The sequence below is a fragment of the Periplaneta americana genome, chromosome 14 (genome assembly GCF_040183065.1).
Source record: "Periplaneta americana isolate PAMFEO1 chromosome 14, P.americana_PAMFEO1_priV1, whole genome shotgun sequence".
Taxonomy (NCBI): Eukaryota; Metazoa; Arthropoda; class Insecta; order Blattodea; family Blattidae; genus Periplaneta; species Periplaneta americana.
In genome coordinates, this window is record NC_091130.1 from 114,695,208 (window position 1) to 114,722,873 (window position 27,666).

Genomic DNA, 27,666 nt, shown 5'->3' on the forward strand with positions numbered 1-27,666 from the left:
TATTTCATGACGAGATTCAAGGACAGAGACATAATTTACTGCACACATTTGAAAAATGGTAGATGATGTAATGTTGAGTGCAAACCTATAGGTTGGAGGGAGAGATATCTCAACGAAACTAGAATACATCTAAATTGGAACAAGACCTATGACAAGAAGTATCTCAACGAAACTAGAAAACCTCTGAATTGGAACAGGACCTATGACGAGAAGTATCTCAACGAAACTAGAAAACCTCTAAATTGGAACAGGACCTCTGACGAGAAGTATCTCAACGAAGCCAGAAAGATCTCCGAAACATGACAAAAGTTTCTCAACGAAACTGGGAATATCTCTGAAACGGAACAGAACCTATGACAAGAATGTAAACGAAGCTCTGAATATCTGAGACAGAACAGGATCTATGACGAGAAGTACGAGTAACTCAACGAAATCGGAAAGATCTCCGAGATGTAACAGGGTCTATGATGAGAAATATTTCAGCGAAGCCGGGTAGATATCTTACTCGTAGACGGATCAGGATCCATGACGAGAAGTATCTTAACGAAGCTCTGAATATCTGAGACAGAACAGGATCTATGACGCGAAGTACGAGTGTCTCAACGAAATCGGAAAGATCTCCGAGATGGAACAGGGTCTATAAGAAATATTTCAACGAAGCCGGGTAGATCTCTTACTCGTAGACGAAACAGGATCCATGACGATAAGTATCTCAACGAAGCTGTGAAGATCTGAGACGGAACAGGATATATGACGAGAAGTATCTCTACAAAGCTGGAAAATCTCCGAGACAGAACAGGATCTATGACGAGAAGTATCTCAACGAAGCCAGGAAAACCTCTAAGACGGAACAGAAGCTGTAATCTATCTTGGAACTAATGATTACGATAAGATAATGATACTATGCACGCATGTTTGGACAGCCAAGCATAACTGTCTCAATAGAGAAATGACGCTCCGTGTCATACCTATGTGCTCTGATTGTGGAACCTGTAGCCCTATGTAGCTTAGAAACGCTGGAGAAGTCCAGTGCCAGGACACGGTGAAATACACCAAGGGCTACTTCTGGAGTTGAAATTTGTTTTCGAGAGTATTTCAATATAGTAGACTGTTCATAATCCGAGTTAATACTGACCGAGTGTTGCTCGGATTTTCAATTTCTTCGGATTATCTAATATATCTCACACTAGAGTTTAGAAGAAGAGTGTAATATTGAGTTACGTACGTATACAAGGTGGGTCAAAAGTCATTTTCCCCATTATTCGTTCTTGGGTTCCATACTTGTACGCACATACAGATGTCAAAACTTGAATAAACGAATAGCTGGTGAAATAAGTGGTGGGTTAATAACCATGCTCGTGCGTCAACTGTTTTTCCTAGTCATGTCTTGAAAACTGCCCTCGTTTTGTGGATATGCAGTTGATATGGCAACAGGATGGAGCACCACCTCATTTTGGTGTAGGAACCAGCAATTCCATGAATGGATTGGCTGTCGTAGCACAACAGAATGGCCACTCAGATCATGCGAGCTAACGCCATGTGATTTTCGCTGTGGTGTATCCTGAAAAATGATGTTTTTGCTCAAAAACTGCAGGATCTGCATCAGCTGTGACAGATGATCGAACAGTCATTCGTGAAAATCGATGAAAATCGTGAGTTATGTTCTGCCATCTGTAAATCAGTGTCTAAACGTTGTGAATTGTGTATCGAGAAACAGGGCCACCATTTTGAACAAAATCTGTAAAGGAATGTGTAGTCAGATGTAAATTGAATGCAATTAAATGTAACAAAGTGTTTGGGGAAAGCAACTTTTAACCCATCCAGTATTTAAGATCTCGATCTTTCTCTCAATTTTCAAGACTTTACACTTCCTTTTCGAGACCTAAGAACGAAGTATAATAAAGTTTGTAAAACACCTACAATCACTCGCACAAGGGTCAACGACGTTATCATGCTCATTTTTCCTGTGAGTACCGCCGGCGCCGGGTGGAAATCCATTTGTAATTAATAAATATCAGTCATTCAAAACTGAACTTCCTTATACTTGTCGCTTCCGCATACTACTCGTATATTTCTTCTGTGTTTAGAAATTCACAGCGACTTCGACTGTGAAATGGTGAGAAAATTGGTATGGCGGCTCTGTTTGTTGTAGGCCTACTTGCAATTTCCTTATTTGTGTTTAAAATTAATTGGAGATTAAATTTTTATCATAATCAGCGGGAAGCTAATATAACTTAAAGTTATTTTGAAGCAGGCTCCGTATGTACGGTAATAAAATACGGTACAATACTTACACATTGTTGCCAGTCCATAATAGGACGGAACTACTGCCCAACAACGGAAATTTTACACTACAATGATTCATTTGACATCGTGAAGATAGACCTACAAGAAAAAAAGACTCGTTCGGATAACTGACGATCGGATTATCGATGCTTTACATCAAGCATTTCCAACTGCAGGTTCTGTGACGTCACACGTCTCTGCTCTCGATGTCCTTGAGAGGGCAAGCATAGCTAAAAGAGCTCACGTTGTCTACACATTCTAATCAATGAACATAATCCTTAAGTTTTATGCCCCACATATTGTAATATAAAAATTATCGTATGGTTCATATTCTAATCAATAAACTTAATCCTGAAGTTTTATATCCCATATATTGTAATATAACAATATTATCGTATGGTGCACATTCTATAGTCGCGACGCTGTTATTCCCGGCGTGACTCCTCCTCTTTGCTTACGTCTTAGGAAGTGAAGGCTCTATAAAGTGTAGGTAGGTAGTATCGTTCGCCATTTTTGTTCTTTCATTGCCGAGCTACCAGACGAGGGATCTATTTGCCAAACCGTTAAACATTATCATGTCGTATCTCCTATGATAATAAATCAAACGCACTGTAATTCAGCGAATAATTGAGCGAACGCCAACGAAAGAGCCAAAATGGCGGGTGATTATAGTATTTATCGAGCCTTAGGAAATGCATGACGTCTTCATCAGCGAATTACAAGACGCACACGTTTAAATGTAGCCGATCTGCAACGTGATTGGCTGTCGGAAATTAGAGCGACGGGACTATAATCAATAAACTCAATCCTGAAGTTTTATGTCTAAAATATTGTAATATAACAATTATCGTATGGTGCACATTCTAATCAATAGACATAATCCTGAAGTTTCATGTCCCCCATATTGTAATATAACAATTATCGTATGGTTCACATTCTATTCAATAAACATAATCCTGAAGTTTTATGTCTCAAATATTGTAATATAACAATTATCGTATGGTGCACATTCTAATCAATAAACATAATCCTGAAGTTTTTTGTCTCACATATAACAATTATCGTATGGTTCACATTCTATTCAATAAACATAATCCTGAAGTTTTATGTCTCAAATATTGTAATATAACAATTATCGTATGGTGCACATTCTAATCAATAAATATATAATCCTGAAGGTTTTTGTCTCACATATAACAATTATCGTATGGTGCACATTCTAATCAATAAACATAATTCTGAAGTTTTATGTCCCACATATTGTAATATAACAATTATCGTATGGTGCACATTCTAATCAATAAACATAATCCTGAAGTTTTATGTCCCCCATATTGTAATATAACAATTATCGTATGGTGCACATTCTAATCAATAAACATAATCCTGAAGTTTTTTGTCTCACACATAACAATTACGTATAATGCACATTCTAATCAATAACATAATCCTGAAGTTTTATATCCCACATACTCTAATATAACAATTATCGTATGGTGCATATTCTAATCAATAAACATAATCCTGAAATTTTTTGCCTCACATATAACAATTATCGTATAGTGCACATTCTAATCAATAAACATAATCCTGAATTTTAAGTCCCACATATTGTAATATAACAATTATCGTATGGTGCACATCCTAATCAATAAACATAATCCTGAAGTTTTATGTCCCCCATATTGTAATATAACAATTATCTTATGGTGCACATTCTAATCAATAAATATAATCCTGAAGTTTTTTGTCTCACATATAACATTTACGTATAATGCACATTCTAATCAATAACATAATCCTGAAGTTTTATATCCCACATACTCTAATATAACAATTATCGTATGGTGCATATTCTAATCAATAAACATAATCCTGAAATTTTTTGCCTCACATATAACAATTATCGTATGGTGCACATTCTAATCAATAAACATAATCCTGAAGTTTTATGTCCCACATATTGTAATATAACAATTATCGTATGGTGCACATCCTAATCAATAAACATAATCCTGAAGTTTTATGTCCCCCATATTGTAATATAACAATTATCTTATGGTGCACATTCTAATCAATAAATATAATCCTGAAGTTTTTTGTCTCACATATAACAATTATCGTATGGTGCACATTCTAATCAATAAACATAATCCTGAAGTTTTGTCTCAAATATTGTAATATAACAATTATCGTATGGTGCACATTCTAATCAATAAACATAATCCTGAAGTTTTTTGTCTCACACATAACAATTACGTATGATGCACATTCTAATCAATAACATAATCCTGAAGTTTTATATCCCACATACTCTAATATAACAATTATCGTATGGTGCATATTCTAATCAATAAACATAATCCTGAAATTTTTTGCCTCACATATAACAATTATCGTATGGTGCACATTCTAATCAATAAACATAATTCTGAAGTTTTATGTCCCACATACTCTAATATAACAATTATCGTATGGTGCACATTCTAATCAATAAACATTATCCTTTCATGTCTCACATATTGTAACGTAACAATTATCATATGGTGCATATTTTAATCAATAAACATAACCCTGAAGTGTCATGTCCTACATATTGTAGTATAACAATTATCCTATGGTGCACATTTTAATCAATAAACATAATCCTGAAGTTTCATGCCCCCCATATTATAATATAACATATTTAAAGCTGAGGCAAAACTATAGATGGGTTAAGGAATAAAAAGTGTGTGACTAATGTCGGGTTACAGAATGAGCAGAGCCAAACAATGCTGTCTACTTTTCAAACAAGAATCACAAATATGTAACGATATTAAGACTAATTTGGCAAACACTATAGCTACGACACCCGGCTGAGAGTCACTAAATGCTACAAAACAAATCCATTAGTTCTCCTTCACATCTAATTAACCCTATTTTCGTAATACGAAACTCCAAACCCTCGTCTGCGCTCACATATGGCAAGTTTGGGGGTTGCTGGGGTAAGTCCTCAGTCTGGCTTAGCTCAACGTTTGACAACATCCAGCTTCCACCCTCATACGTCATTCATAATACACATTTCACTTCACAAGTCATGTTTTAACATTTTTATAGCCTGTGGTCTTTAAAAATTACGATCTCTATCCTAACTCAAGAATACGCTGTGAAGTCACTACATATTTCAAGCTACCCAAATAAAGACAACATTAAAATCCTTCCTAATTTGCAACGTCATTGAAAATGACAATATTATATCATCTTATACCCAGGTTAAAAATTTATTGAAATTATTCTCATTTCTATGCACGATGAAACAATTCATTGCTAATAGGCTACTGTAAAGGATCACAGTACGTATTTCGTTGAGAAAATATATAATTAAAGTTTACTCTACCCCTTAAATCGAAAAAGATTATTATTGACAATGATGATGATGATGATGATGATGATGATGATGATGACGATGACGACGACGACGACGACGATAGTCCACCAATTCTAAAGTACAACAAAATGGGTACTAATTTATGTAAGGTCGATAATAACGAAGTACGTAGAAATAAGAAAAATCAAGTACCTACATACTATTCGACAGAAGTCTGATTCAAAGTAGCTTTTGAGTACCAGACCCGAAGTGTATGGCCCCCAATCGTACAAACAAAAGATGTTTAAAGTACTAGTAAGTAGCACGTTGAGCATCAACGGAACCTTTGATATAAAGCTGTACACATAATATGTAGAATTTCTATGCCTGTTTCGATGTTGTTGTAGTTGTGGTTGGTGTTTGTGATGTGTTCTGCGTATGTGGAGGTATTGTGTGATTTTGTTATGACTGCCATGTGTTCCTTGTATCCTTGCATGCATATATGTAGGCCTATGTGTATATTCCTTAACAGACATGTAAATCGTAGATATTCAATCGAAAAAAAAAACAGAAATTGAATACACAAGAACAATACTTACGCACGAAAACACTTACCATATATGCTTAATACACAATTACATTTCAGAAAACACACCCTATTTGACTTCACCGTACAGAACACAAACACGCCCACCAACAAAGCAACTCCAGTAGAAATCGGAAACAAGCAAGGACCTCAATTGTTTTGGATATGACTAACAATGCAATCGAAACTAGTCAAATAACATAATTTACCAACTTAGTTTCAATTTAACATTAGGAAGTTCTTTCCATAACTAAATCTTAAGTAATATAAAGTGTTAAAAGTGTGTAATCAAGATATAATTATAATATCATTATCTAAATCAGACCCCTGCGGTAGCTGAGTGGTCAGACCTCCGTCCTGTCACGCAGGCGATCCGGGTTCGAGTCCCGATCAGGTCTGGAATCTTTAACTGAAAAATTTGTAGTGACGCTTGTGGCGGACAAAGTCGCAGTTGGGGTTTTTCTCGGGGTTCTCACGTTTTTCCCTATATTAGGCATCTACATCATTTCGTCAACATTTCTCCATTTCGTCATCATTCCATAGCATTCCCCGATCGTCGGCTGGCGACGCACGGAGGAGGCTGGTCAAGAGATGAAGGGAGTTGCCTGCTCGAAACCTGGGTATGCAGCGAACCTTAGTGTGGTCAGCCGGTGTGGGTTTTGGGAATGCGCCCAACTTGAGGCTTAGCGCAATAGATCGTAACATGTCTCAGTGCTGGGCCATAGTGCCCCCCTCCCGTAAATTCCATTCCTTTCCATTGCATAGCTAATGTTGATAGGGCAAAGCACTACACCAGCCCTGGGTATAAGAGGGGAAGTTAAAGGGACAGAAAAACCCTCACCCATGTCCTTTTTGCTTACACCACCTTATAAAGAAAGGTGCAGTAAGGCTCTGTGCATCAGCGGTGGATTTTAGGCGACCAGCGAGAGCTTAAAGTTCGTATAACAAAAGCTATCAGCGTATTCCGAATCTCACCGGACCGGTGGACAACAATGACGTCACGCTGCAGCGAAATAGGAACAAAACTGCTGGAAGGATCGATGGCTGTCATGGCGACTGTATAAGTTGTTGTCTGTGCTATGCTAGCAAGATTTTGCGAAATTTCCGTACTGCCATCTCGTTCAAAGAAAAGAGAGCATAAACAATTTATTTCTTGAACCGGTAGTAATAACTGGTCCGTTGACATGTTCGCTCATAAGCCATTAACATATTGTTTTTACGTTGTGCTCATTACAAACAATACAGCAGAACACACCGCCATGACACAACAGTGCACGATGTCATTCGTCTGCTAATTCCCGCCCTATACAAGAACCAATCAGAATCACTGATGGCGGCTGATGGAGACTGCCACCACCTCTGCAAGCTGATGGCACCGGTGCGACACCGGTGGAGCATCAGTGACGCCATCGGTGAAATTCAGAACACCGTGATGCCATCAGATTGCTCAGCGCTGAGATTCTGAATACGCTCTATGATTACCGCCTGATACAACTCGTCATTGACCTTCCTGCCTTCTTGTACCGCACAAAGGTCTTTTTCTCTCCGGCCCACTATGTGCAATTTTCCCAATCTAGGTGGACAAAAATCAAATTTCGACTTATTTAGTTAGACATAGATGAATAAGAATTCATATTCTTTATGATTTGGAGAATGATGTGAGGAACAGCTTTTACTGTTTTATCAGTGGAAAGCTATTTTTAGAAGGGTACGAACAATGAGTTATATCTGGAACTTCTCGCTCGTATTCAGTCGTAGTCAGGGTTACTATGTAGGTGAAAAAGAGCCAATAATTGTTAGTGGGTGTGTTGTGAGATATGGAAACTGTTCAGATAGGTACGTTCTTACTAATGTAACTTCAGTTTCAAGTTTGTGAAAAGTTTTTCTTCTTACAGTACGGTTTAAACATTACAATTTAAAAATATATTTGTTTAAAGTTCTCCAAATATAATGTGAATTCTAACATAGCCGGTCACGTCCGGTTACAACAATTCTTTTACCATTTAATACAATATCATTTAGAGTATTGAATCCTTGTTTTAAAGTTTGCGTGTTCTTACGCATTTATCAGTAATTAATGTTTTTCAGTGGTGGGGCATACGGTAACGCGGCGACAACTATTCCATGCTTAAGGAAGTTTGCAATCGTGAAATTATTGTCTTTCTTCAAAACTTTACAGCAAAGCAGATGAGGGAGACCTGGTCCGTCCTCACTTGATGTGCCAACAATCAGATTTGCAATATAGCAACCCATTGAATCTGCGGTTTCATCAATAGGGGTCCATCCGAAGTCCTCATGCTTAGCAAATTAAAATATTTTAATTATTTACTGAAGTCAAAGTATTTTATTGTTGTTGTTTGCTGTAACATTACAAAAAGAACAGGCCTACCATAGTAAACATAAATATAAATTCAATAACATTAGAAACATTTTTGTAACTTGGAGCACAAATTCAATGTTAATGCATAGAAATGGTGGGAAAGCTATAGAAGCCATTCATTTATTTTATAACTCTAAAAGTAATTAAAATGACTATTTTTACTTACGTAAAATACGTAAAGAATGTGAGAGAAATACATGAAATATTGTTCCCTTCTTTCTGGTTACAATTCGGAATAGAATGTCTTCACATCGAGATTCAACATTTCCAGAAATGAGTGTATTCAATTCAGGATATACAGCGAAGTTGTGTTTAGCTCTTGGTGTTGAAAAGAACATAGTAAATAAGTTCGTTATCGTGTTATTATTGTAAAATTCCTGCGATTTATCTGGCCTGCTTTGTGAGACCGACATATCGAATATCGAGAGCGGCCTGTTATCTGTTGTTTGACCCGGCGTGACATTGACCGTGGGGAAGCCAATTAATGGGCGCTCCAGCTGGGCCCCAGGTCACTGACTCAAGATCACGATGCGCACATGTTCGCCTGTCAACAAGCGACTAATCTCGATTATTGCAATCGATTATATGTCAGAATGTTCATTGATACAAAATTGTACGAGACAAAAAAGTGTACATACATAATATTACAGACCATAATAATGTAAGGAGCGGATTCTTATGTAATTGAATATTCTTTTTGTGTGATAAAACACAATTAACAAAGTTAAACATTCCGAACATGAAGTTTCAAGTTTAAAACCCGAATTTTATTTCACATAAAACACATATTTTCACAAAAAAATATGTAAATACATATTTTCAGGAAATGTATTATAAATACATAAATCTTGGAGATTTTTTACTTAAATATTTTTTTTACAAGAACTTTTAAATATTTTAATACTAAATCAGTTATATCACTCAGAAGTATGTTATCTTTTTAAGAATTCTTGGTTGCTTCGTGTTTCTAAGCGCTGTGTGGTGTATCCATTTTCGTAATAATATCGCCTCAAGTTCTGAGAACTGCTAGGCAGCAAATCAGTGTTATTATTAGGGAATAAATTAACATGGACAAGGAGGAGAGATCTTGCAACACATAATTAGGAATGCTTATTGTTGCTGATTTCATTCCACGCTTTGTTTGTGAAACACAACAGATAAGAGCTTGGGTATGAACATTATATAATTTAAACAAATCTCTCGCCTCTCGCTCATGCCCATCAAGTAAGGCAATAGGCCTACATCTTGTTGTGATTCCCTGTTATCGGGCTTCGTCAATCGATATCCTTCAAGATATACTGAAAGATGGTTGTTTGAAAAACGATTTGACTTTCCTATTAGCAAATCTAAGCTTTTTGTGTGACACCATAAAAAAACTCGAAACATCCAAAAACCTGTTGTCTGAAACAGGGAGGTGCGTGCCGTGGAAATTGAACTAGACTCGCTACCAGGTTCAGAAGTACAAGTATTATGGGACAAATTCCAGAATGTGTTTGGGAAAAACAGTGGATATAAAAAAATGTGTAAAGTTGCTCAAGTATTGGAGGGTGTGCCTGTAGGTGAAATTGACGGTGTATGTGTTTGTGACATTCCTCTCTTTAAATATGCACGTCTGACGTCCTGTGATGTGGAAAGATCATTTTCACAGTATCAGTCGTCGTTCAGAGATAATCGGCATGCATTTGTGATGGAGAATTTGGAGATGACCTTTGTTGTTCATTGCAATTCTCGGCCAACTATACCACTTAAGTGTGTGGTTGGTGAGTACCTAGTAACATTTTTTTTTCAAGCTAAGTAAGGTATTTTTGTCATATTTAAAACAAAATATATTTTTTTAATTCTTAGCAAATATTTTCGTACTTTTTAGCACATAAAAATAAATATATTAAAATTTTTAGCACATAAAAATCCGCTCCCTAATAATATGGTCTGTAATATTATGTACGTACACTTGTAGGTATACAATATTATGTACACAGTATTATACCCTGGCATCGCCTGCAGCACGTGGGTTTGTCATCATCGTAATATACGAGTATGAAGAGACCTCTGCAAAAAGGGGAATGTCGTAAATTTTTAAAAAATGAGATGAAGGTTCAGTACTGTAGATCAAAGGAAGTAGAATACAATACACTTTGTTGCACTGCAAGAACGATGATAGTTCCAGATCTACATCGTGTTGAAGAATTGTTATACCACACAAATAGTGGAAATGTCAAGGTTTAAATTGCATTCGACATTCCCCCTTTCTGCAGTGGACTCTTCGTATGATAGGCACACAAGCAAAAAAGTAGAATGATCAGACGTTCGCCTTTTCTCGAACATCTACTTAAAAAGTGGTGATTTTTGACATCGATATTTTTTTATGTCAAAGCATTAAAATGTATTTTTTTAAATTTCAATCAAACCGTTCTCAAGCGTTCATATGTAAGCAGTGTCGTTTTTTCAAGAAATATTTTTAGACTATAATCAGGGTTCAAATTCTGATGACCTAAGAGTGTTTAGAACTAGCTTCAAAATGATATAAAAGTCTAAGGGGGGCGATGGATGAAATTTCTATTTTATATATTTTTAAGCTAGAGATCTGATTTTTTGTACACATACTCCTATTGACATAGTAATTATATGTTTGAGTTTCATGTTTATATGTTCACTATTTTAAGAGTTATTTAAATAACTAAAACTGTTATATATGAAAAAACATTAATGTTACAACATATTACAATCTTATGAAGCCATGCTGGTTTAATTTAATGTAGCCTACCATCTCTCAGTAGTCGCAGGATAAGAGCACAACAAATGTATTTGTTCAATACCATAAATTGCTTAATAGACAACCCTGATCTTCTACAGCTAATTAGTTTCAATATTGGTAAATCAAATTTGAGAAAGCGATCTCTCTTTATTTAGAGACAACAAAAACACTATCTCATAAAATGTCTGCACTTTTATTAATGCTTCGAACTTACAATCATCCATCAAATAAACAGGATTTAGATTTTTCGTTATCGTACAATACAGTATGTACAAGAAAAAGTTATGTAAAGCATTACTTGAAACACATGTTCTGTGTTGGTAAGTTTTTTGAATAAATTAATTGAGCCTTTTGGGCCTGCTGTGTAGTGCTGTATATTGAATTTATTAACATGGTGTTGTATTTGCTCTGCAATTTGCCAATTATAGCTACGCCTATATTTTGCATTTTTGGCTGTGATGTCTGTACTTGACTCTTTTTTATTTGTTTTTATTCGGTGTTTTTCATTTATATCTGTATCTGTGACTTTTATTTAGGTGGTATCTATTTGTTTTTTGTTTCTTTTCTTCTCTTTTCCAATAACACTTTTATCTGTTTTCCCTCTTTTTTTTTGTTGTATGCAATTCTATCTTTTTTTTTTAACTGTACTGTCTACTGTAATTGGGGCTTTGCCCTGTTATGGACATAAATAGATAAATAAATAAACAAATACATAAATAAAAATAATTTGCATATTTTCAAAATGTTTTTTCTTCCCCCAAACTTTAAGAATCATGCCTATTTCTTTTTTACAATGTCTTTGATCTATTTAGAAAGTTTCTATGTTTTCATAGTTTTTAGTAGTGTTGTGGGATTTAATCGATTGATCTAGTCGATTAATCGATCAATTTCTGTTGTAAGATTAATCGATCAAAAATATTTAATGAATAATCGAGTCGATTAAAATTAATCGGTTGTAGTTGATATTAATTATTATTTTGTTAATACAAACTCATACTAAGAATTTCGACAATATTTCTCTCTCGGAAATTGCTTACTTAAAAGCACAATAGTACTGTTACTTTCTAACTACAAAGCAGGTAGCGTAGGGAAAATCTTTGCACAAACACTTAAGAAAGAGAGGGAGATATGAGGACAGTGACCTAGTCTACCTCTATTGAAAGTTGAAACAATGCGAAACCCTTATTAATTTTTATAGTTTTCCAAGAAAACTTCCACCTTGTTGTCAGCTCATCTTCCTAGCATATGAAATACATACTTTTCTGAGATTTGTCCCCTCATCCCTTATAAAATATCCCCATGACTACACTGTGTGCAAGAGAGAACGTAACTATCTTCTTCTCTTTCTAAAATCTGATTATTCTGTTATGTTTCGACCGCTGTACGTTTGCAGTTGCAATTTCTGTACTGAGTTTGTTTATGAAGGTTGTGTGTTTAGTTTGATAAAGAAAAAAAAATCACTTTTCTGTGGATTGTGAAAAGTGTAAACTCCAGTACGTCATATGAGAATTTGAGAGGTAAACTCGGTGAAACGTTTGGATTTAAATTGAACGATAGTGGAGAAGTGCTTGACAGAAAAAAAGTTTTTTTCGTGTTTAATGATGCAGGAAACATTGTGATTAAACGTAGACGGCATTTAAATCGGAGAATATGAATTCACTCACATGTTTATAATCATGGATGAAGCAGTATTAACTAGGTGAGTTTTCATACTTTTTATTATTTATGTTTGTCTCAAAAATTCCCGGAGAAATTGACACAAATTATAAGCCTCATAATAAATATGTTAGTAAGTAATTAAAATAGTTGTTTTGTAATATAACGATACAATATATATATATATATATATATATATATATATATATATATATATATATATATACAACATTTAATACTTAACTTATGCTTATCACCGAACACAAGTTAAATTTAATAATAACTTTGTATTACAGTACATTAAAATATTTTTCAACTCGATCAAAACTCGATTAATCGATTAAATTCAAAAGTTAATCGATTAAATATTTTGATCGATCAACAGCACTAGTTTTTAGTTTTACTTGTAAACTTAGGAGGAATAATTAAATCTATTCATATTCAAATTTATAAAATTTACAGAGTGCAAGCACACATTTTATTTTTTTATTAAAACATTATTTTCTTTTCTGAAAAAATGCCAACATAACGTTCTTGCGTATAGACCTACCTTAAAGAGTATGTACTAAAATTTCAGCTTCCTAGCAAATGTGTAGAATCCTTAGCAATGTGAATGCAGAGAAGGGGGAAAAAAAACTACAGAAAAGTAAGTTTAAGAGTTTGATACATTTTAATGGGCGCAGTTTTTTAAAGATGACGTAGTTAATGTCACAACCGCCATCGGGTTCTAAAATTTCGTCAAATGTAAAGAAGGCATCATAGCTACATTTTTTTTTTACAAAAAACGAAAAATGTGATTTTTGACAAAATATTACCAAATTTTCACCCATTTCCCCCCTTTGAAAAATCTGTTTGATAGGAGAACCTTCTAGCATTTTGACCAAGAAGTCTAGGATATCTCTCTATTGATTGCTGACATTGCATCATTTAAGTGCTATCATGCGCGATATGCTCCTGTACAGTAAAGATTTGACACACTGACTTTAATCTATACTAATAATAAATCTGTAGCCGAAATTTGTCTGGTAATTTTCGATTTTCCAAAAATAATTGGTCCTAACATATATAATTAACCACCCTGAAACCGAAAATCGCTTTTTTGATTTTTTTTTATAAGTCTGTCTGTCTGTCTGTATGTTTGTTACCTTTTCATGCGATAATGGCTGAACGGATTTCGATAAAAATTGGAATATAAATTATGTTCGTTGTAACTTAGATTTTAGGCTATATGGCATTCAAAAAAAACATTATTTAAAAGGGGGGTTATAAGGGGGCCTGAATTAAATAAATCGAAATATCTCGCTTATTATTGATTTTTGTGAAAAATGTTACATAACAGACGTTTCTTTAAAAATAATTTGCGATAAGTTTTATTCCTTGAAAAATTTTGACAGGACTGATATTTAATGAGATAAATGAGTTTTAAAATTAAAATAACTGCCTCTAAGGCCGTGTAATGAATTAAAAAACAAATGACTTCGTCTATAAGGGGCCTTGGACAGCAACAATCGAAAGCTATGAAAGTAATAAATACAGTGTATTTTCTCAATCCGCGATAAAATGCGAAATTGAATACAAAATGCGAAATAATAATGAAATTATATTTTGTGACCTTTTTGTCTTTGTAAAAAAAATCCGAATCTACCTAAATGCCCCATCACATACAGGTTCTTACATTTTTCAAATAGTTTGGTCAGTTGTTAGCTTTAATGGCATGAATAGCACAGGAATACGACCTACATGATACCGCAGTCTAGTATATACAGTCACGAAGCTCCATACTTAGTAAATATGCATCTATAGATAGTTGCTAACCATTAGGATCGCTACGATCGCCTCATTACAGACAATGCGAAATAGTACCGGCACACACTAATGTTCCTAGCACCCTCACAACTCAAGCTTCGTGACTGTATATTAGACTGATTATACCCTCTTTTATTATTACCTATACCGTTATCTCGAGTTTTCAACTAATATATCTGTTGCTGGTGGTAGAATATTGGCTGCCTATGTGATCTCTTTAGGTCCACTATTCACTCAAAACATGTTGTACATATGGTATTGGGTGATTGTGATTGAGTAATAAGATGGGTCAGGATTAAATCGCACCATTTCTTTTGGCATGTCTTTAATATTCACAATTTGACTGTAATTTATATGAGGGGGTCAAAAGCAAAGGGGTATGAGTAACATTTCTAAGAACATGGGTTTAGTGCATCCAGGGCAAGCTGAAATATTTAAAATTTTAGTGGCAAAGGAATACATCTTTTAACCATACCACAGACTAAAATTGAAATAAAAAATTTCACGGAATTTATGAAAACTTAAGTATTTTCAACCACATTTTGTCACAAATAACTTAAGTGCACTTATATCCCTTTGCTTCTGATCCCGTCATATGTTCCTGAACGTTCCTGTATTATTTTCTAAAGTTTTATCTGGAAAATCTAGATAATGCGCCTCTTAACACATTAATAACATTGAATTTCTACAACCATAATTACCATTAAAAACGTTCCACCCATAAATGCTACAATATGCTAATTTCAAACATTAAAAGTGCTATAAAATGCTAAATTTGATTTTTAAAGTGCCAAATTTTTTATTTTAAGTTGCTAAAATCTGCCGTCTCTAATAAATTAGGGGGCGGATTTCTATGCACTAAAAGACGGCAAAATATGCATGCACGTAAGCATTTATAAAAGGATATATGCATTAAAAATAACAAAATATGCACTCTTAAAATTGGGAGATAGCAATTTACTATTATTGATGACTTTTCTGTTATACGTAAGAATATTGAGACACCATCAGACGCTAAAGTTGCGTGTTTTTCTACCCACTGCTTAAGCAGTACTCTTCTAGTTAGGAATCGCTGATAAAACTAATTCAAAATTAATTTTCTTGCAGCTAAGCTGTTCTAAATTTCAATGCACTCTACACACTGTCGAAGTTTCTAAGACCTGTCACTATAATAAAATGAAGTAATCCGATTTGCCACGTTGGTACATTAAAAAAATCCATTATCGTGCTTATATTATTGTTAACAGGTGGCGAAATTCGAGTTTAGCGAGCGCAAAGAAGCCTGTGAACACTTTCCGTAACTTCTACTCCAATCAAATTCCAGTATTCTAGCCTAGATCATATATGTAACAGATAGGTTATCGCTATGTTAAAATCGGCAGCACTTTGAAGAGAACAACCGCCAGGATCGCCACCCGTCCGCCGTAAACAAACACGAGATAGCAGTACAGTCGCTAATGCAATTCAAATGGGAATTATGACGTGACTCCTTATGTAACAACTAGATGGCAGGGTAGTAAACCTGACAAAATTTGTTAACGTCAAAGCCTATAAGGCCGACCTATCTGGGGTACATATGATCCAGGATTCTAGTAACAAAATCTTATGCACGTGCGTAGTAGAAAATAAGGTGGCTTCTCGTTTTGAATATAACCATTCTTTCAATTACAACTTTCATCCATCATAACATCCTAATATAGTTAATTTGCATCGAGTCAACAATGCACATAATTAATTGAGTGCTTTGTTCATTGCCAAGGATTTGTCCAAAATGATTCGTCGAGAACATTGCACTGCCTGCATGTTGTCTGATTGCAACAAATAAAATAGGCCTATAACTCCTGTAATGTTTCAATGTCTGGGTTTCTTCTGTATTCCATTTTTACGATTTTCCGTTTTCTTAATTTTAGTTTAACCATCACATTGCTAAAAAAAAAGAACAAAATATGTTTTTATATGCCCTAAAAGCTTAAACATGCATTAACCTCTTAAATATGCATAAATCATTCATTCATAGTGTTATGCCCAAGGGCAGGTCTTTCACTGCAAACCCACCATTCTCGTGTCTTTCCTATTTTCTGCCTTCCTCTTAGTCTCCTCATATGATCCATTTACCTTAACGTCTCCATCATTTGATATCTTCTTCTGCCCCGAACTCTTCTCCCGTTCATCATTCCTTCCAGTGCATCCTTCAGTAGGCACTTTCTTCTCAGCCAGTGACCCAACCAATTCCTTTTCCTCTTCCTGATCAGCATAATTCTTTCTTCATCCACTCTTCCAGCACAGCTTCGTTTCTTATTCTGTCTGTCCATTTTACACGCGCCATCCTTCTCCATATTCACATTTCAAATGCTTCTATTCGCTTCTCTTCACTTCGTCGTAATGTCCATGTTTCTGCCCCATACAATGCCTCACTCCACACAAAGCACTTCACTGGTCTCTTCCTTAGTACTTTCTCCATAGGTCAACAGAAGATTCTCCTTTTTCTATTAAAAGCTTCCTTTTCCGTTGCTATTCTCCTTTTGACTTCCTGGCAACAGCTCATGTTACTGCTTACATTACACCCCAAGTATTTGAAGCTGTCCACTTGCTCTAGTGCCTCATTTAGAATTAGCAAGTTTACCTTCTTTACTTTTCTTCCTATGACCATGGTCTTCGTCTTGTTGGCATTTATCTTCATTCCATACTGCTCACAGCTGTCATATAGCTCGAGCAGCATATCCCTTAGCATCATCTCCTCCTCTGCTAACAACGCCATATCATCAGCAAAGCCACCGGCGTAACTCGCCGAATAAGGCGCTTGCCTGCCGATCCGGAGTTGCGTTCGGTCGCGGGTTCGATTCCCGCTTGAGCTGATTACCTTGTTGGGTTTTTCCGAGGTTTTCCCCAACTATAAGGCAAATGTCAGGTAATCTATGGCGAATTCTCGGTCTCATCTCGCTAAATATCATCTCGCTATCATCAATCCCAACGACGTTAAATAATCTCGTAGTTGATACAGCGCCGTTAAATAACCAAGTAAAAAAAATTATTAGCAAATCTTATGCACTTTATTCTTCTTCTTCCTACTATCATCCCTCCCATGTTCTGATATCAGTTCTTCACTAAATGCTCCAACTAGATGTTGAACAGGGTGGGTGATAAAGGGCATCCTTGTCGTACTCCTCTCCCTATTTCACTTCCTCCTGACAATTCTTCTCCTATCTTTACTTTGACTCGTTGTTTACATGCATATACAGTAGGAGTAGAGCATCGATTATCCGAAACAATTGGGGACGGAGGGTGTTCGGATAGCTGATTTTTCGGATAACCTATCATTTACGAAAGCAAATTGTACCGGTGTCATAGGAGCAGTGTGAAACAAAGGAACACTGATATTAAACATAAAACTGTACATACAGTATATATTTTGTATCACAAGTCTTACAAATAAAACAGAGAACTGACTAGCCTAGTTTGACAAGTTCAAAATGGTCATTAAAGTAGCCTTCAGTTTAGTAAAAGAAGTCCAATTCCCCCCCCCCCCCCCTAAATCTCCCTGCCGCTAAATCTCGCAAATAGCGCTAGCAAACTTCTACTTGGCGCGCGCGTAAATTTGAATTTGGCGACTGGAACGCTTTCTGTTAACCGATGTTTCGGTTGATCGGTATTTGAATAATCGATGCTCTACTTTTTACAATTATGCCACATTTACAATCTGTCTACAATAGACAATAAGTAAATATTATAAAAGAATATGACAAGAGTGGAGATGTTATCCCATGACAACACTCCAAAAGAAAAATAACAATGTTTCAAATAGCAGTAGTAAAAATGAATGGAAGGTCAAGAGCATTGGTCCTTTTAAGTCTTCTTGTTGTTTGACTATTATCCAGCAAATTTAATGCATGATGATTCGGATGCTGATTTAATCGGTGCAGGTATTTTTGCTGAACTTAGAGATTTCTTCTTTACAGTTGAAATGTTTAGACATGATGAATGACATAATTACGTACATACCATGGTGCAGTGACAATGGAACGTAAAGTTTTGGACTCATACCTCTGCAGTATTTCAATGTTTGAGTTGCTAGCAGTTCCCCACAGTTGGATGCCGTATGTCCAGATTGGTTTTAGTATGACTTTATAAACAGAAGTTTATTTTCTAATGACAGTTTTGATTTAGGTCCCAATAACCATAGATTTTTGATGTTTTAAAATTTAATTCTTTACGTTTAGTTTCAATATGTTTACGCCATGTTAAGCGGCGATCTAAATGCATACCTAAATATTTAACATCGTCTGCTTCAGGACGTTTTGTTGCACAGTGTTACAGGAGGACAGTTTTCAGTTCTGGCCCTACTGTATATGAACTATAAAATCTTGACCTTTGGCCAGGGTTCCCAGATTTTAGATCTACGAAGGAGGGACATCCTTTTTTTTACCATATGTAGTACTTACGTTTTGTCTTAAAGAGTGATATGAATTTGGGCAGAGTTGACATTTTCTTGACTATAGAAAATAAATAGGCCTAAATAAACAAAAATAAAAAATCATCCCGCAGCTGAAGAAAGTAATATGAATCTCAGAATTGCAATTTGAATAAAAGACTTATTATAGATACAGCTATCCAAGTACAAACAATATTTATCTGGCTGTAAGTGACATCACGTTTCTCTGGAGCCTTTCTGACGAGCTTGTGGCAATAATATGTTAGGTCTATGCCAGTGACTTAATCGTACCTCTGTCTTCCATCACATGCAACAAAATATTTAAATTTAAATGTTTATTAATTGATAACAATGACAAAATTTATTTATACCTAAATTCATATTTAGTTTGTGCCTTAGCATATTACTGCTCCAAACCCATCATTTAACATATAGTAGGTGTATACATTTTTAGACCTTCCTATATATTTATCACCGAACTTTAGCATTTTCAACAAACATCTGTCCATTCTCTGTGCCCATGCATTTCTGATGAACGTCTCTTTTTAAATGTTTATAAATAACATATTCACCACTGAATTTGCTGCTACAAACTTACACTTGCCAAAATGTTCGGTTTTTTTTTCCCCAATGTGCAAACGTAAATTGTTAAGATAATTAATTCAAATTTAATATAATTATTTAGGCCTTCAAGAAAATAGTTCTACGTAACGATAAAATTATTCAAGCGATGTTAATTCTCTAAAGGAGGGACTTTTTACGTCCCGCCTCAAATCGAAGCGGGATTCGGGACGTCCCGCCAAATCGGGACATCTGGTAACCCTGCCTTTGGTTACAAATAACTTGAAATGCATTTATATAATCGTATAAAGAATAAAACGTCCAAGTACGTTAAAACCCTCCCTCTACTAATAATAAATCATAACATAATGTAATGTAAATATCGTATTTATTGTGCTTTGTCAACTGATAGTATTACACGAAGATGGTGAAGTAGTCAGGTTTCGATGATAGAGCAATGGTACAGGGACATCATTTATTTTTACTAACATTTTTAATACTAACCTGGCTATACCTTTACAGAACCGGAAACACAGTTTGCTACCCTCTTCCACGACTGTAGTTCGATGATACTGGCGTAAAATACAAACAAATCACTTTATTAGGCATAGGAGGGAAGAAAAGTAGTTCATCCATTTACGTAAACTAGGAAATATCGCAATCTTGAATTCGATAATTTTCATTGGGTTTTTGTTTAATCAAAATACAGTACAGTATTAAGAGTACTCTAAGTGTTTTTACTCACGAACTGAGTTATCCATGCGAACGTATTCATTATGCAGCGTATATTATATTGTCTACAGCACATTAGCGTACACTACAGAGAATGAAGTTAAATTGAAAAATAATCATAATATGGATATTTAAACACATTTTTGAAAATGGTGACCGTTCATTTCGATACAGGCTTTAGTTCTTTTGTGCATATTATCGCACTATAGATTATTGCATCTAATTCCAATTACCAGTTTCATCCTTCGTACTAGTAACTAATGTTGAAATAATTCTGTACCTACTCTATAAAAGAGCAGCTTACGTATTGTAAATTCAATCTTCACTTCTGCCCGATCCGAAAAGATAAAATTACTCAGGCATACTATCTACTGTCCGTCCAAGTGGTTGTGTCGCAGGGTCGTAGAAAGGGAGGAAATCACGTGACAGTTAATTACTTAACGAGGCCCTCTTATTTAAGTTATTTGAAACAGTTGTATAATATTACGTAGACGTCCAATTCCTAACAGAAATTAATGTTCTCAGAAAAGAGCCCAACCACTAGCTGGCGAATAAAAGCTTGTGGGGGAAACCGGGATACGATGTAGGCAAATGGACGACAGTACCTGTGCGAAAATGATTTAATATTGAAAGCTCTTTCGTCACTGGAAAACGCGAACATATTTTTGGAACGTACTGTTTACTATGACCGTAAAGCTACTATGACTGTATATGCGGTCTTGGATCTGTGTGGAGGACGGTTGAACTTCATTAGTAGAAGGGGTGGGAGTGAAATACATTCAAAAACACAGGTACAATAAAAATTGAAGTAAAAATAAAATGATGTCCCTGTAGAATATGAACGATAGGGGAAAGCAATTACTCGGGAATCACGACGCTTCGAACCCTGGTCCCATTCGGTGGAAAGCCGTTATCCCGTTGAACGACGACTGGATCTCGTAATACGAAAGTCGGATGTTGTGAACACGGTAAAAAGAGAGTGTTAATTTTCTTATGCTTGTTAGCATGAGGTGGTGAATTTGGGAGGGTTGAAATTCCTGGGGATCATTGTACAGTGGGTGGTTGTACATAGTTCCTTTTGCTGACATCATGAGCGGTCAGTCAAGTGAATTCCGATCTCTGCAAGGAGCCATGTCGAGTTATTAAAGCAAACATGAGCGGCGCACGCGCTCTGCGAACTGCAGCGTCATCGCCGTGCTCGTGGTCCGTGAGGGAATTCTCAGTACTGTACCGCCGTGATGGCCACTAGGAATGCGTGGGCACGCATTCCGCTCTTTCTATTTATCTGACGGCTTGCAAAGTTGATTAAACTTCTGAATGAACTATACCAAGGAAACAAAATTGTGTCTAATATTTCAGAACATCTTACTCTATTTCAAACGGATGATAATCTTCTGTGTCCGTTTATTATGTAGACACAAGCTAGGAACACCCGGGTTTTCACTTTTGCTTCTATGTTTAATTAGACTGGTTGTTAGACTTTTCGGAAATCTCGGAACTGAACTATAGACAACCTCGATCATATAGATCAGTGATGTCAAAGCAGGTGCATTTTTCTGACCTTGACGTCGTGCGCGGGCAGCAAGCGCTAAGTATGGAAAGAGGAAGGGTTGTGTATATGAATAAGCAACCTGTTGGATTAAGAAAACAGTGGTGCACAAACTTCAAACGGAACGTGAAATTTTATGTCGTTATTTTTATATGGCTTCTTTCTGTTTAATATTATTTATATTGTCTGTAAAACAAAAGTACTAACACTGATTTCTTAATATTGCACTTGTGTGTTAAATCTTAATAACATAATAGAGAGTTAAGAAGTAATATTACTTAAATTCCATTGTAGTACAACTATACTGTACTAAATGGATGAAACACATCATTCATAAAGAAAGTGATATTCCAAAGAAAGAGAGTGAATATGACATGATACGTTGGAATTGATATTGATGGTATCTTTAGCCTTACAAAAGTAATCAATAAACTAATCAAAACAATATTACAGTACAAAGCAAAGTTACCTAGGTACTGTATCTGTTTTAAGTGTAACTAATATTACATAACAAAACTCTTATCGCATTATGCTTTTAAGGTGATATTTGTGAGCAACTTCCTATCATCAGAATATTAAATTATTTTCTCGAAATCTGCTGAAGCTATAGAGCTGACATTTTTACAACACATGGGCACGTATCTTTTGCTTATGATGTAACAGTAGTTGCTTTGTTAATTCATTTCCTTACAAACAATTTCCATGCGAATATTTTCAAAATTTTCAATACACTATCTTCAGTAATACGTATTTACGGTATATTATATTTACGAAAACATTCTGTAAGGCTACTAAATAAATACGCCTATACCTGAAAATTTCACTTTTCTATACGAAAAGTTGAGAAAATTTTTCTTTTGAATAAAAAAATCAAACTTGTGAAAAATAAGCATTAAAATTAAAACTTACATTCTTATAATGCACTTATACTTTTCAAGCAAATCTAAAAATTAACATGGATACAGTTTTAATAATGTCTCTTCCCTTTATCTATTGAATCAGTGCTGGCCATCCCTGAATATAGCTCGACCAATCGGCATATACCACCTCTTTCGTCTGTCTCTTTCCTTTCCGCTGTAAAGCGCTCAGGCTTTCCTGGGCTCTAAAGCGCGCGCTTGCTCCTGTGGGCATCAATTGACATGCTTGATATAGGTGAATCTTTACATAGCGTCACTTAAATGAAATAATTAATACCTACCAGGGTTAACTCAATTTAAAACAGCGGTAGATCAGGCACCGAGAAGAAAACATTGCATCATGAGCCTTGCGTTTAACGGTTTTTAAAATTTAATTATTTTTTTTATTTTTGTTTATTTATTTAATATGGTGTAGTTAAGGCCACTAGACCATCTCTTCTAAATCACAAGAAATAAAATAAAATAGAAAAAAATCGAACTATAAACAAAGTAAAACCAACGAAAATATATATAGGCTACACTACAGTCACACGAACTTTAAATGAGTTAGCATTGTCTTGAAGTTCAGCAAAACAAAAACACACCCCTTGGTCCCTATACACCCACACAGAGTTGACCCATTATTCTACAGATCTTACATTTTATCTCTGGTGGTCAATGACTGTTAAATTTCAACTGCCTTATATTATTTGTGAGCGTTAGAGTATTAAAAAGCATTACAACCTTTCTGGCATCTCTTTTCCTCCCCACCGCAAATGGGACGTTACACAGAGACAGAGATAAAATTATATAAGATGTGTACATTGATGTGAAGCTGTCCTGACACATATTTCATGTAATTTCATGACTGTGTGCTTTCATTTGAATTTCAGAGAGAGCTGGCGATAAATAGGGAATTTCCTTGTTAACAGTCTTAACCCGTTGGGGTGTCATCGTCAGCAAAAATGTATCTCTCTATCGGTCATACCAAAGAATCAATATGTACGTCATGTAATAATTTATATTCGAATATTTTTTACCCCTTGACCGCTGTACGCTAGTTTATATCATACCCAGTCTTTTTAAATATGACTTGAGAAATTGTATCTCAGAAATTAAAAACACATTAATTATATCTTATTTTGTACACAAAATAAAGATACAATATATAAATTCGCAATAAGTCACTTTTTTAACATAAATAATAATATTGTGGGATACGTATGTTTTAGATTAAGACATTGTTTTTCCCACAATGCTTAACTGATTGGTAACGTGATTATACACATAGAATCTCGCAGTAACACATTTTCGGATATGAACAACAATATTTTGAGAGACGTATAATCTAGAATAATTATTTTCACTAAGATTACGTACATTCACATACTAACATTAGCAACATAACAAAAATATCATTGAACTGCTTTTTGATATATGTAAAATGCTTTGTTTTCCCCTCCTTTGCATAAAGATACTGTATGTATATCAATTATATTTAGGTGTGCCTACTCGAGAGCATGCTGCATAGTTGGGAATGTGGAAAACACGGAGTTTCTAAGTTAATATTGCAACTTTGAGCGACTATCCCTAAGCTATATTTTAATATGTCCATTACAAATGCTAGTCCCACTGAAATAATATCGAAAGGCAAGTTAGTAGGTATCATAGGAATACGTGAGATTTAAGGGCACGGATACTGTCATTTCAGTGCAGTATCAGAACAACAATATCTGATCTAATTAGGCATTAAACTGACGAACATCCGCTTTCATACTTCCTCTGTTTTATTTCTATTGACCTAGTAAAAGAGACATTCGCGGACTGAAACATTTCACGGAATTGATATGGCTGTCAACAATTGAATAACAATGATTAAACATTAAACAATTTCAAAGACAGATTTATGCATTGTTTGGCAGTAAATGGGGGCCATTTTGAGCACGTTTTGTAAACTGAAATCAACACATGAAACAACACAACAATGCTAATTTTGGTTTTAACGGGTTTTCTTGCCTTAAAATCCATGTATTGCATTACTATTGCAGTTGAGTTTCAATGGTCATATCCTAAAATGTGTGTTTTTTTATTTTAAATGATTTTATTATCTTTATTCACTTGTTTCTATTAGCTTATGTACGCAATTGTTTAATTTAATCCAAAGCCTCCTCAAATTGATGTACTAAAGCATTAAAATTTCCCTTTATTCAGTAGGCCTACACATACATTGTCATTAAAGAGGTAATTTTTAAAAAACAATAATTTATAAACGGCAAAAAAATATGATTTTGTACGTACTGAGACCTGAAGAATCCAAAAATGTGGAAAGAAGTACATGACGCCATTAAAAAAACAGACTCCTTGACACATTCTTTGTAAGTGAAAAACAGTATTTGAAAACATGTTCAAAATATTCCTTCTTCGATGCCCTACAACATTTGTATAAATAGCTTCTTCATAAAATTATAAACCATAAAGTTACAAGCATTGTCCCATAATTTTTACTCAACCTGTATATACATGTTGATTACACAACTTTTAACACTATATCACTTCGGAATATGTATTATATGTCTTTCTCGTGTACAATTTTCCCGTACCTGGTTGACATGTTTCAGCCTGTTCTGGGCCATCTTCAGAATTGGTTGGTGCTGGTCTTGGCGCCTTTTGTTTGTTTTTCCTGTGGGGGTGTGTTTGTGTAGTGTGATGTGGAGTCAAAGAGTGTGTGTGTTCTGAAATTGAGTTGTGTGTTGAGAATTTCATTTGGATGTGTTTTTGTGTGTCTATATATTTCGTATTGTTCTAGTGTGTAGTGCAATGTGTGTAGTATAGTCAAGAATTCCGTAATCAAGAGATCACCCATTCATATGACATAAAATTGTTATTCATGATTTCACATTTTAATTTCAGGAGAAAATTATTGCACTTCTGTACTGAATAAATATTTAACAAATATGTCAGAAATTACAGCTTTTTAAATGTAGGCCTACTTTTACATCGATTGTGCGTTACTTAGGACAGAGTACCGAAGCCGTAATCAAGTCATTTACTACACTCAAATCACTTCCAATGTACTGAAGGCATATATTTAATCAATGTACAAGTAGAATAAAAAGTCGACATTATGGTACAAGTTGCAGAAATAGGTGGAAAAACGAGTTTCCAGGAAGAGAAAGAAAAAATAAATGAAGGAGAGAAAAGAAATGCTTAGATTAAGTGTATTTCTGCTCGGTTTTTCCTTACGTGACTTGCGATTTTTAAACGCATGTTGTCAGAATAAATTTAATAAGAGGGTCTCGTATACACTTCTGTCAGAATTAGCGCTTCATAACTCCGTGTAACGGATAACCTGACTTTCGAATATGTGAAGCACGAGAGCGCACGCCACGCGTTTCCCTGAACTCCCGTTGACCTGTGGATGTATTTATTTGTTTGGCGTTCCTCTTCAACGACTGCAGAAGCTATACGATAACATGAATTTTTTTTTTGTATAGTGAAGCTATGGAGAGAGTAGAACCACAGTCTAGTATATACAGTCAAGAAGCTCAATACTTAGTAAATATGCAAACATTAGATAGTTGCTCACCACTAGAATCGCTAATATCGCTTCATTACAGACAATACGAAATAGTCTATTGTTTCTAGCACCCTCAAAACTCAAGCTTCGTGACTGTATATAGTAGACTGTGGTAGAACCAAAACCGACGCACACAGAAAATACCTTCTTCATAGCCGATTTCTTCTGAATCGAACCATTTGAAATTATATTCAATTCAATTCAATTCAATTCAGTTTATTTGGCCAATAGACATACAGTTTTAGGCTTCGTCAGAATACATTGAAAAAACATATAAATACATTAAAAAAATACTAATAATATAAACAGTAAAATTTAAATAATACAATGAAAACATGAAATAATTTGAAACTTTTAAATTAAAGAAAACTAACTAAATTGCAATTAAACTTATGTATTAAAATACAATTTCATACAAATTTGTGTTGAAAAACTCAGCAACAGAATAAAAAGGATTATTTAATAACCAGTTGTAAAATCTAGTTTTGAAGCTATTGATTGGTAATTTATAATATTGACTTGGGAGCTTATTATATAATTTCATCCCCATAATTAAAAAGTTTGTGTTGCTCTTGTGTAATCTACAATATGGAATATTAATTTCTTCACTATTTCTAATTTCATGATCATGTATATTGGCCACTAATGAGTAATTGTCGATATTTTGTCGAGTGTAAAGTACTAGATCATATATATACAAATTTATAATTGTTAAAATCCGTGATTGTCTGAAAAGTGGCCGACAATGTTCCAGATAGTTTGATTTACATAAAATTCTAATGGGTTTCTTTTGTAAAATCAAGACGCTTCCAATTTTGGTTCCATTTTCCCAGAAAATTAGGGCATATCGGATTACCGACTGAAAGAAAGAAAATTAGGCACATCTTAAATAATTTTGAGAAACGCAAGTCGTTAATTTCTTTAACAAATATAAAACTCTTGACAGCTTTGTGCATATGTATTCGATGTGCTTATCCCATGTTAAACTGGAGTCTATAAAAAGTCCTAGAAATTTTGTGTAGTTGAGTCTGTTGTTCTTATTTATTATATAATTTAGGCTAAAAGTTATGTTGATAGTTTTTTCTTGATTAAGCAAGAAACCATTAG

At 34.9% G+C, this 27,666-nt stretch overlaps 1 protein-coding gene across 1 annotated transcript in view; it reads left to right on the top strand.

Annotated features, from left to right (window-relative positions):
* Positions 1-27,666, top strand: part of LOC138713686 (transcription factor Sox-10-like) — a 193,151-nt gene that overhangs the window by 23,214 nt on the left and 142,271 nt on the right. The window lies entirely within an intron of this gene.